Source organism: Neovison vison, chromosome 8 (genome assembly GCF_020171115.1).
Source record: "Neovison vison isolate M4711 chromosome 8, ASM_NN_V1, whole genome shotgun sequence".
Lineage (NCBI taxonomy): Eukaryota > Metazoa > Chordata > Mammalia > Carnivora > Mustelidae > Neogale > Neogale vison.
Genome location: NC_058098.1, coordinates 66,646,446 through 66,657,604, shown reverse-complemented (window position 1 = coordinate 66,657,604; position 11,159 = coordinate 66,646,446).

Sequence of the window (11,159 nt, the reverse complement as noted above, 5' to 3'; positions counted from 1 at the left end):
AAATAGATGAAAGAGGATTTGACAAAACAGCCAACAGTGGAGACTGGTTTGTGGGTTCATTGGGGCTTATAGATATTTTCCTTATTTTTGACGTATTCCAAAATGACGTTAGCAACAACAGCTAACTGTTTCCCTCAAGATAATATCCTTGGCTCTTAAGACCTACAATCTTTTGAGAGCAAATCCTATTTCCTACCTTATCTTCTACTTCTTGAAAGTCACTTTCTTCTAACCAAAGTATGTTATTCATTGTCTTCCAGTGGCAAATGAAGACCCCAGACTTTGAGGACATGCATTATATTGTCCTGTTGCTGGACCCATTCCGTCCATCATCACTCTAGGTACATGGTTCCTCCATCTCTCTCCTTTAATCCTTCCCATTGGACTATACACTTTTTCCTCTGGGAACATCAGTGACACATTAGTATGTGTATCTCACCTTTAGAACTGACATTTTTAGTTACCTTTCTGTATACAGGTGACTTTCCTCCCTAAGATATAAGTCCCTAAGATCCAAAATCTTGTCTTGTACTTACTGGTACTCACAGAAGACTTAGCACTATGGTCTGTAGTAAGTGATGAAATAAATGTGATTTAAATGGCTATAATGACTCAGATGCTAGAGGTAGAGCCTTTGAAAAGAAAAAGATGGTGATATCTGAAAGCAAAGGTGGGGAAAAGAAAAGCTAGAAGGAGGCAAACTGCCCAGAAGAGAAAAAAAAGTTACCTGGTAACAGCCTTTTGAATACTTTGGGTTTAGCATGGGAGGATTTTAGCAGATAATATTAGCATATTTCCCCAGGCTCTAAGTAAAGTGTCATTTTGCACACACACAAGGGACTTTTATTTCCTGCTTACAGCATACCACTTCTGTCTGTCCCAAATGTTCAGTTGCCAAAGTACACAAACTGGCTGAAACATCCCTGAACTGCTCATCAAGTGGACATTACTCAGTTCCTTTTATTAATCCTAATTTCTTTCTAAAATGTATCTCAAACAGCCAAAGGAAAATAAAGGCTATTTGAGAAACGGAAAGTTCGCCTCTGCCATTTACACTGCTGGCTAGAATATTATCCCTTTCTTCCCTAATTCATTTTTTTTAATGTGGCAAATACACATAACATGAAATCTACCATTTTAGCTATTTTTAGATTAGTTCAGTGGCATTAAGTACATTCCATGGTTGTGCAACTATCACTACCATTCATCTCCAGGACTTTTTCTTCTTGCAAAACTGAAACTCTATACCCATTAAACACTATGTCCCTATTGGCTATCCCCCAATGCCCTGGCAGCCCCCATTCGACATTCTAGCTCTATGAATTTGACTACTCTCAGTAGCTCACGTAAGTGGAATTATACAGTATTTCTCTGTTTGTGCCTGTCTTATTTCCCTTAGCATAATGTCTTCAAGATTTATCCGGGTTATAGCATGTATCAGAATTTCACTCCTTTTTGGGCTGAATAATAGTCCACTCTATGAGTATACCACATCTTTTTTACCCATTCACCTACCAATGTCATTTGGGGTGTTCCTACATTTTAACTATTGTGAGTAATGCCATTATAAACACTGGTGTAGAAATATCTGTTCAGGTCCCTATTTTTCAATTCTTTTGGGTATATTCCCAGCCCAACCCATGTTTGGAAGCCATTATTTGCAGTTACACTTCTTAGGCATACTGAATATTTCCCTTCTCCCTTCTTTCATTTTCTAAGGAATTCTAGAAGATTTATCTTCAATTACTAGCCTTTGGTATAAAGCCCCATATAAAAACCAACAGCCTCTGAGTGTCAGGAGATTGCCAGAGTTGATTTGGAAACAGGAGCCAGGTGGGTATGGATGGGCGCCGAGCCATCTGATTCAGTCCTTCCTGCTATACCTGAGCCTGATTTAGAATAACAGATGCTTCAGTCTCTGGGCTTAAGGATTTGGAATGACTGTTCAGTAAACAGCAGTCAGACAGGGTAAAAACAGAGTCCAGGAATCTGAGCCTCCCATTGAGCAATGGCTGAGTGTGGCTGTGATTCACGGGAGCAGGAAGCTGGCAGCCGAGTTAAGGATCTCAGTGACACACTGTGCTAATGAGGCATTGCTGTGGCCCTAGGTGACTAATCAATTCTGCCCTTCGCTGGCTTGAGTTTATCAGCTTTCAGACAAGGGATCCTGTGAAACAGCCTTACTGTTCAGAGCCATTGTGAGGAAAGATTAAATATTTAAAGTGTCTCGGGCTTTGCAAAAAAGAAATCATATAATTCGTAAATGTTTCTGTGAATTCCCCACTATTGATTAATGTAGGCTTTCAGAAAAAAAGTTGAAGACCAAAGATAGAAAATCTGCAACCCCTTCTGAGCAAGCAGTTCTGTGGGTTCTTTTCTGATCTAGTACTGTCAGAAAACATGAGTGACCTATAGTAACCTTCTGTAAAAGGCCTGTCTGGGCCTTTAGATTACAAACCAATTTCCTCACATGATTTCCAGAGTCAAACAACTACTTAATTAAAACCTGCAGAAGATTCTGGAGGGATTCTCTTTACCACAACGCCCAGTGAGATGGAGAAACATCTGCTTTATTTTCTTAGCATAAATTTGGACTAATATTTAAATCCATCACTACTATTAATTCCTCAATTCAGAAAGTAGAGAATAAAAGCACTTGAAAAAATCTCAGTGACTCTCTGCAGATGGGGAGGTGTTGCAGATCAAACTACCTGAACATGTGAAAGGTCTGAAAACAAAAACCATTCTAAGCATTAGGCAAACTACCTCCTTCTTTCCAAGATTATTGGCTAGAAAAGCCAGGTGACACCTCTTTTAAATTGACCCCATGTTTGCCATAAAGGGATTTGGCCAGTAGCAACATTTGTTGAATCCAGGCTCTGTTCTGGAGCATGGCCAGAACTCTCCTGGAGGTAGAAAAAAGTCTCCAACCTCTATATCAAGAAACATCATCTCAGTGTGTTGGCAGAAGAACCAGGGAGTCTTACAAGAGCATTAGCTCAACAATGCAATTTCTTCAGCACTTAAAACTGCTTTTTAACAGTTTCAGTGGTTTTTAATGGTTTTCAGCAGTTTAGTGGTTTTTTCTGGAAAGCCAGTTCTAGTAGCTGAGATCAGGGCCTTACGAATGAGCCATTAAAAGAACCTAAAAGACAACAATATTGTATTATAGTCACTAATCTTGCTAAGAGACTAGAACTTAATGATTCCAATTACTAAAAAGAGAGGATAATTATGTAATGTGATGGAGGTGCTAATTATTGCTACAATGGCAATCATATTACAATATATAAATGTATCATATTATCATGTATATGCTTTAAATTTAGACAATGTATTTATCAAATATATTTCAATTAAAAATAAATAAAAACTATTTTAAAAGGATTTTTTAAAGTATTGAATAGTGGGACCCCTGTTGCTAGGCTCCATTTGAAAAAAATTTTTTTATTACTTTGCAAACCTACTCTTTGTATTACTTTGTATTACTGTGTGATTACTATATTAGGGAATCAGAAATTGATTTTCTTTCTTTCTTTTTTTTTTAAGATTTTATTTATTTATTTGACAGAGAGAGAGACAGAGATCACAAGTAGGCAGAGAGGCAGGCGGGGGATGGGGAAGCAGGGTCCCTGCCGAGCAGAGACCCCCACGGTGGGGCTCAATCCCAGGACCCTGAGATCATGACCTGAGCCAAAGGCAGAGGCTTAACCCACTGAGCCACCCAGGCGCCCAGAAATTGATTTTCTTAACATATGTGTGAAAGCTGAATCGAAATGGATTGCTTTTTAAGCTGGTCAATGGAAAAAGGTCACACAGAAGACCAGCAATTAGATCACTATCATCTTTTTGTAAATGGCTAAGTTTCAGGCTTCAAAGTCATTTTCAAAGCCAAGTTCAGGACAAATAAGAACAATACATACCAGTCCAAATATGTAACATGCACATCTGGTGGGAAATTTAGTACTTGGGTTTGCTTTTATGGAACATAAAAATGAAACTTTCAGGAAAAAAGTTAAATCTGATATGGAAACTACTTTCAGAGAGCAAACCCAGTATTTACCGCATCTTTAAATGAACTTAATTGTTCCAGTGAATGCTAACTTAATTCTTGCCTGATAGTTTTGTTCTTTCACCTAATTTTTAATGTAAGTTGCATTAAGAGCACAAAAAATTTCATGTCTTTTGCCCTGATTCCCCAAATGTTAACATTTGCCACATTTGCTTTAACTTTCTCTCTTGCTATTTTTTTTTTCCCTTGAGCCATGTGAGAGTAAGTTGTAGATACAATGCTCCTTAGCCCAGATACTTATTGTGTATTTCCTGGGAAGAAAGACATTATTTTACACAACCACAATGATAAAGTCAGAAAACTAACATCAAAATGTTAATTTTGATGCCAAAATGCCATTATAATCTACAGATATTATTCAGATTTTGTCAATTATCTTAATAATGTCCTTTACAGCAAAAGACAGACTGGATCCTGTGTTGCATGTGATTGTCATATTTCTCTAGTCTTTTTTAGCCTGGAACAATTCCTCTCTTTTTGTCTTTTATGATATTCACATTTTTAAAGACAGCATGTCAATATATTATAGAAAGTCCCTCCATTTGGGTTTGCTAGATGTTTCATAATTACTCCATTCAGGCCATATACCTTTGGTAGAGATTTCATGGAAGTAATTTCATAGAAAAGTAAGTATTCTTTCCAGTGCCTCATATCAGGAGGTGTATTATGGTAGTACATAATAAGTTCTCATCAAAAACTATGTCTTCGCATGCTCTTCTCAGTAGGAAACACATGAGAATTGTAAACCATCATCAGATTCTTTTTTTTTTTTTTTAAGATTTTATTTATTTATTTGACAGAGAGGCAGGCAGAGAGAGAGGAGGAAGCAGGCTCCCTGCTGAGCAGAGAGCCTGATGCGGGACTCGATCCCAGGACCCTGAGATCATGACCTGAGCCGAAGGCAGTGGCTTAACCCACTGAGCCACCCAGGTGCCCCCCATCATCAGATTCTTAATAGCCTTAGTATCATTCTGTATTTATTTACAGAATATATATAGAGTACGTCTTATTCCTGTCTACAATTTAGCACCCAGAAAAGTACATGACATCTAATTGCACTCACTAATACCTACTGAGTGAATTACTTTTCAAGAGGAGAGCATTCACTTCATCTTCACAAACCATCTTTTGTGACATGGCAACCCACTCTGGATCTCCTCAGTCTTGGCTTCTTTCTCAACTTAGACAGGATCACACAGTGGTCCAGTCTGGACACAGCTCCCTCTTAGGATATGACACGTGATTCCCCTCTGAAGCTCAAAGTGGTAAACTGCCACTCACTTCAATGCTGGAGAATGCTGGGTCACTAAATAAATACATGTTTAGAATGAATATGCCAAGTAATTTTCTCACTTCTGCCAAATACTGAAGTTTCATAAAGTGGATTGAAGAACTAACTCATTAACATTCAAAAACATTTTGCAATTCATAGAAAATATTAGGATCATCAATTTCAGACTTCCCTATAAATTGGTGTTAACACTCAGGATGTAGGTCCTTGTCATAGCCTATGTGTTAAGGATGGCTGACAGATGACTAAATAAACAGGTCAGCAATAGAAATTTAACTGGAAAAAGATGATTATAATTGTTTACCAGGTTTTAATTTCTTCATAGATACTCATTTGTGGTTTGACTTTATAGTATGCACAAATTAGTATTAGAGTGAACATTTATCTTTTTTTTGCTGTAGATCTAAACTCCTTCCTATGTTCTCTCTTAATTTTTAATATTACAAGCGATTGTTATTGTTGTATTATACAGTCAATAGTCCTTTTTTGACTTGCCCACATATGCACATCAATGTACACATCACCACATATGTCTCAAAATTTCCATCTGGGATTACTTTGGCTTTTTCTCAATATAGTTCTTTAATGAACAACTATGTTAGCAGCGAATTCTTTCAGTTTTTACTATCTGAAAACACTTTTGTTGTGCCTTCAGTCTTGAAAGACCTCTCAGCTTCATCGTCAGTTACAACTGACTTATTTTTGTCAGTGCAGTGTAGCCATCATCTCCTTGGCCTTATGGTCCTTACTGCTCTTATTGCTATTAAGAGATTAGCTTTCAGCCTGCCTGTCCATTTTGGAGAGATAATGTGCCTTTCTCTCTGGCTTACTTTAGTGTTCCTTCTTTGTGCTTGGTGTTCTTCAGTCTAAGTATAACATACGCAGCTGTCAGTTTCTACTCGTTTATTCTGATTGTGATTTGTTGGACTTCCTGATCAATGATTGCCATTATAATGCCAGCTGGTATTTTTCATCAGTCAGGACATCAGAAAATTCCATCACTGTTTCTCTATCTCCTACTGGAATCCTAAATTCATGAATGTTAGGTTTCATCCTACCCTTTATGTGTCTTACCTTATTTTTTACATTAAAAAAAAAAAATCTGTCTCTGAGCTGCATCTAGAAAATTTCTTCAAATGTATCTTCCAGTTGATTTATTTTTCTTCTTCTTCTGAAATGTTGACCTGGTATAAGGCAGGCTGTTCATTAAGTTTGTCCATTTTAAATTTCAATTACTATATATTTTTTTATGAAAGTTTTGTTAGGGAACAACTGGGTGGCTCAGTAGGTTAAGCGTCTGCCTTCGGTTCAGGTGTCATGATCCCAGGGTCCCGGGATTGAGTTCTGCATAGGGCTTCCTGCTTAGCAAGGAGTTTGCTTCTCTTTTTGCTTGCTGCTCCCCCTGCTTGTGCTTTTTCTCTCTTTGTCAAATGGATAAATAAAGTCTTTTATTTTATTTTTTTTAAGATTTTATTTATTGGACAGAGAGAGAGAGAGAGAGCACAAGCAGAGGGAGCAGCAGGCAAAGGGAGAGGGAGAAGCAAGCTCTCCTGCAGAGCAGAGAGCCCCATGTGGGGCTCAGTCCCTGGACCCTGAGGTCATGACCTGAGCTGAAGGCAAAGGTCAACTGAACTGAACAAACTGAACCACCCAGGCACCCTGGATAAATAAAATCGTTTTAAAAATGTTTTGTTTAATTCTTTTTCAAATAAGTTTATTCAACTTAGAGTTTCTCATTAGTTGCTCACATTTTTGTGATGATTGTTCAGAAAGGAATATGAAGAAATCTATGTCCAGAGAAAGCTCACCACATAGTAAAGAAAATAGTCAGGTAGAAAAACTAAATTACAACATCATAGGGGAAAATGCAACACGGAACATATAACATATAAATGTAGCCAACTCATCAAAGTGTTCCTAAAGAAAATGACTAACTACAAATTGCAAGTTGAAGTTACCAGTTAATCCGTATTTCTCTTGAGCAATAGCATTCATATGATACCAGCTGTTGCATAAACTAGATTTTTTTTTTTTTTAAAGATTCCATTTATTTATCAGAGGCGGGGGGGAGAGAGCACAGGCAGACAGAATGGCAGGCAGAGGCAGAGGGAGAAGCAGGCTCCCCGCTGAGCAAGGAGCCCGATGCGGTACTCGATCCCAGGACGCTGGGATCATCACCTGAGCCGAAGGCAGCTGCTTAACCAACTGAGCTACCCAGGCGTCCCCATAAACTAGATTTTTAACAGTATTAAATAGTATCAACTCCAAGCCACAGGAGAAAACAAATATCCATGGACTTTTTGAAAATCAACCAATCTGTGACAGCCCTGGTATCTCCCAGTCCCTAATTTTGAGTCTTACACTCATTCTTTGTGCTAGATATCATCCATTCATCCCCAGATTCATTCTCTCCCTGGGGGACAGATAATCTGGGTTTAACTGCTTCAGTTCCAGTCAACTGCTGAGAAGCACAGGAGGAGGGAAGCTGACTCGCTCCTTGCCCTTGGCTGTAGTTCTGCCGTGGCTGTGTCCTTTGGGATGAAAGGACTTGCTAGACAGCACCTTTCTCCAGCTCTCAGGCTTGAGGGTTTCCCTGGGTGCCTCAGCCTTCCCTGCTGGTTTCTTACTCCTCCCCATTCTTTTTAAACTTGTTCTGAGAACAAGACACCCCAAGACTTAGATAGCAACAGTTAACAGACAAGATGAGTCCCTTCGTGTCAAGGGAAAAAAACCCGAAAATTATAATCAGGCTGAATGACCATGAGGAACAAAACCAGTCGGCACCAAGATGACAAGCTTGCACAAAATTCATCAAAATTTGCAGAAAGATCCTGCTATGCTATGTATCTTATCATACTCTTCAGCGGCAGCTGCCACATCCTGAAACTGCTACCAGAAATGGTGAGCTGAGTCCTGCTGGTCACTCTGCTCCTGAAGTTTGCAGTTGGGCACCTGAGTCTGACCAGTTTTAGAGCGTACTTTTGGTTTGCATCAGAGGCTATGTCTCCCCAGTTTATAAACCTCATGGCAATAAAGTTTTTCCTTCCCTCTGACCAAATCTTTGCATTCCAAGAATTTTTGTTAAGAGTTCCTTCATTCAAAAGTCTTTTTAAAAATTCCAGTGGAACATGCCTTCTATTTCCCATCAGGATCCTGCTTACTACAATTTCCCAAAATGGTTTTCCACAAGTCTCAGAGGGTCCCCTTGGGTTTGATACTTCACTAGAACAACTAACAGACCTCAGGAAAGCGCTATACATTATAAGTATAGGTTTATTGTAAAGGATACACATAGGGCAGAATCTGGGAGGGTCCAAAATGCATAGTTTCTGTGCCTTCTCCCTGTGGAATCAGGGTGTGTTACTATTGGGGTTTCATTATATGGACATGGGTGATTAAATCATCGACCACATAACCGAACTCAATTTCCAGGCCCATCCCACTTCCCGAAAGGTGTGACTCAAAGTCCCAACCCTCTAATTACATAGTTGGCTTTTTGTTTTTTTGACCAGCCTACCATCCTAAAACTATTTAGGGACCTATCATGGATCACCTCATTGGCAAAATGAAAACACTCCTATCATTTAGGAAATTCCAAGACATTTAAGAGACTCCATGACAGGAAGCCAAGACAAAGACCAGAAACATTCTTTATTATACAACAATGATCATGAAATGGCTTAATGGACATGTAGCTTCTCCCAGAGCACAGGATTGTCGAACTTCATATTAGTAGTGGGAAGGGACTTAACACACAAATCAATATATAACTTTATTTGGATGCTATTTGGAACTAGGGTTTCCCAAATTAAGGATTTGGCAAGTTATGACAGATGTTGTCATTAAGCCTATGAATTGATATCTGTATACTTACCTCACTTTCCAAAAGATTTGGGACCATGAACAAGCTGCCTTTTCAAATATCCTATTGTAAGAAAGTACAATTCATCAAACCATAGAAAATAGTCCAAGTGGAGGCAACAAATGTGAGCTGAGGGCTCTGTGGGCTTAGATCCAGACCCTATCTCAGCCACAATATTACTCTTGCCTTATCTCTGCTGCTCCATGTATAACACCAAGAGCTGGACAAGATGATATCTGCCATTCCATGCCTGCCACAAGTCAACTGCCAGTTCCTACAATGATAGTATCATGTGTATTTAAGTTTCAAATAACTAGTGCTTGTAGACTATTTATGATATATAGTTTTAATCTTAGAAATTTTCTATCATACATGATATTGAGATTTAAAAATCAATTCTCCAGTCACCTGGGTGGCTCAGTGGGTTAAAGCCTCTGCCTTTGGCTCGGGTCCTGATCCTGAGATGGAGCCCTGCTTCAGGCTCTCTGCTCAGCAGGGAGCCTGCTTCCCTTCCTTTCTTTCTGCCTGCCTCTCCGCCTACTTGTGATCTCTGTCAAATAAATAAATAAAAAATCTTTTAAAAAATCAATTTTCAATTTAGTATATATATATATATACACACACATACATATGTATAAAGTTAATTTTTATATTAAGGTAGAGATTTATCATTTTTCAAGTTTGTAGAAATAAGGCCCAGAAAAATGAAAAATCAATATAATTTATTAAAAAAGAAAAAACTAGTTTAGGCCAAGTAACATTTGTACTTGCTGGTGGCTATTCAGTAGTATTCATCCAATTCCAAAGTATTTTACATTTAGTCAGACATTTAACAATTAAATAATTCCCAGATCACTTGTCAAAAAAAAAAAATGAGATTCTTCAAGAAGAAAAGGAATAACAACCAGAACTACTTAAGTACTTTTGTAAGATTAACAAAAGTTGCCATTTGAAAAGGTACCATGTCATCATGTTGATAAAATGCCTTGAAATAAAATGAAATGTGGATAGATTTTAGAAAATATAAAACAAGCAGACAGATTGGGGGAAGAAAAATGCATCCACATAGAAAACGTGAGAATGTTAGTAAGCATATAAAGGGGAAGGGCTTACCCTAATAAACTAAATATGGCTATAATGGGAATAACAGGAAATATATTCTTTAAAAGTTCATGATCAGTTGTTTGTAACAGAAATCAGGAAAGGGGTATTTACTGCAGTCTCTTAGGTGTCTTGGAACATCTTTGTGTTAGCAAGAAGATTGTAGGCTGAGCTTTAAGACCCTCCCAGAATACTACCACAGAAGAGGACCACTGGAGCTGCCACCTCTGTTTCTGTCTGGGAGATGGAGAATCAAGAAGTCACTGTTCCAGATGGACCAGAGTTAAAAGCTATGATACCCTGCCACACAGGATCTGTCACCAAAAGCCTTTTGTTGGGATATTCATAGCACACTCATTATAGTCCTAAAAAGAAACTACTAATTTGACATAAAAGACATAAATTGTGTTATAGTCACACAAGTATACAGTAATGAGAATAAACAACCAGTCTGCAATCAATAACACAACTGAATCTTACAAACCCCATTCAGGAAAAAAGTCAGACACAAGGAGTATATACTATATGATTCCATTTATGTAACATACAAAGTCAAAATTAATCTGTGGAGTATTTCATATACACCCATAAAAAAATTTTAAGTACCTGCCTCAACTATGGATCTAGGCCCCACTGTCCTAGCCCCAGTCCGCACCAGCAAACTCGATGCCTGTGCATTGCTCTAGACTTGGATGACTCTAAGGACCAAGGCTCTACTCCCAGGAAAGATCTCCATCCCCAGCTTGCCTGTGGAATGACAGAGACAGAAGAACCTGCATCTCACCTTGACCTTCCTAATCTGCACAGCAGTAATTTGATGGAAGCCAGTCTAA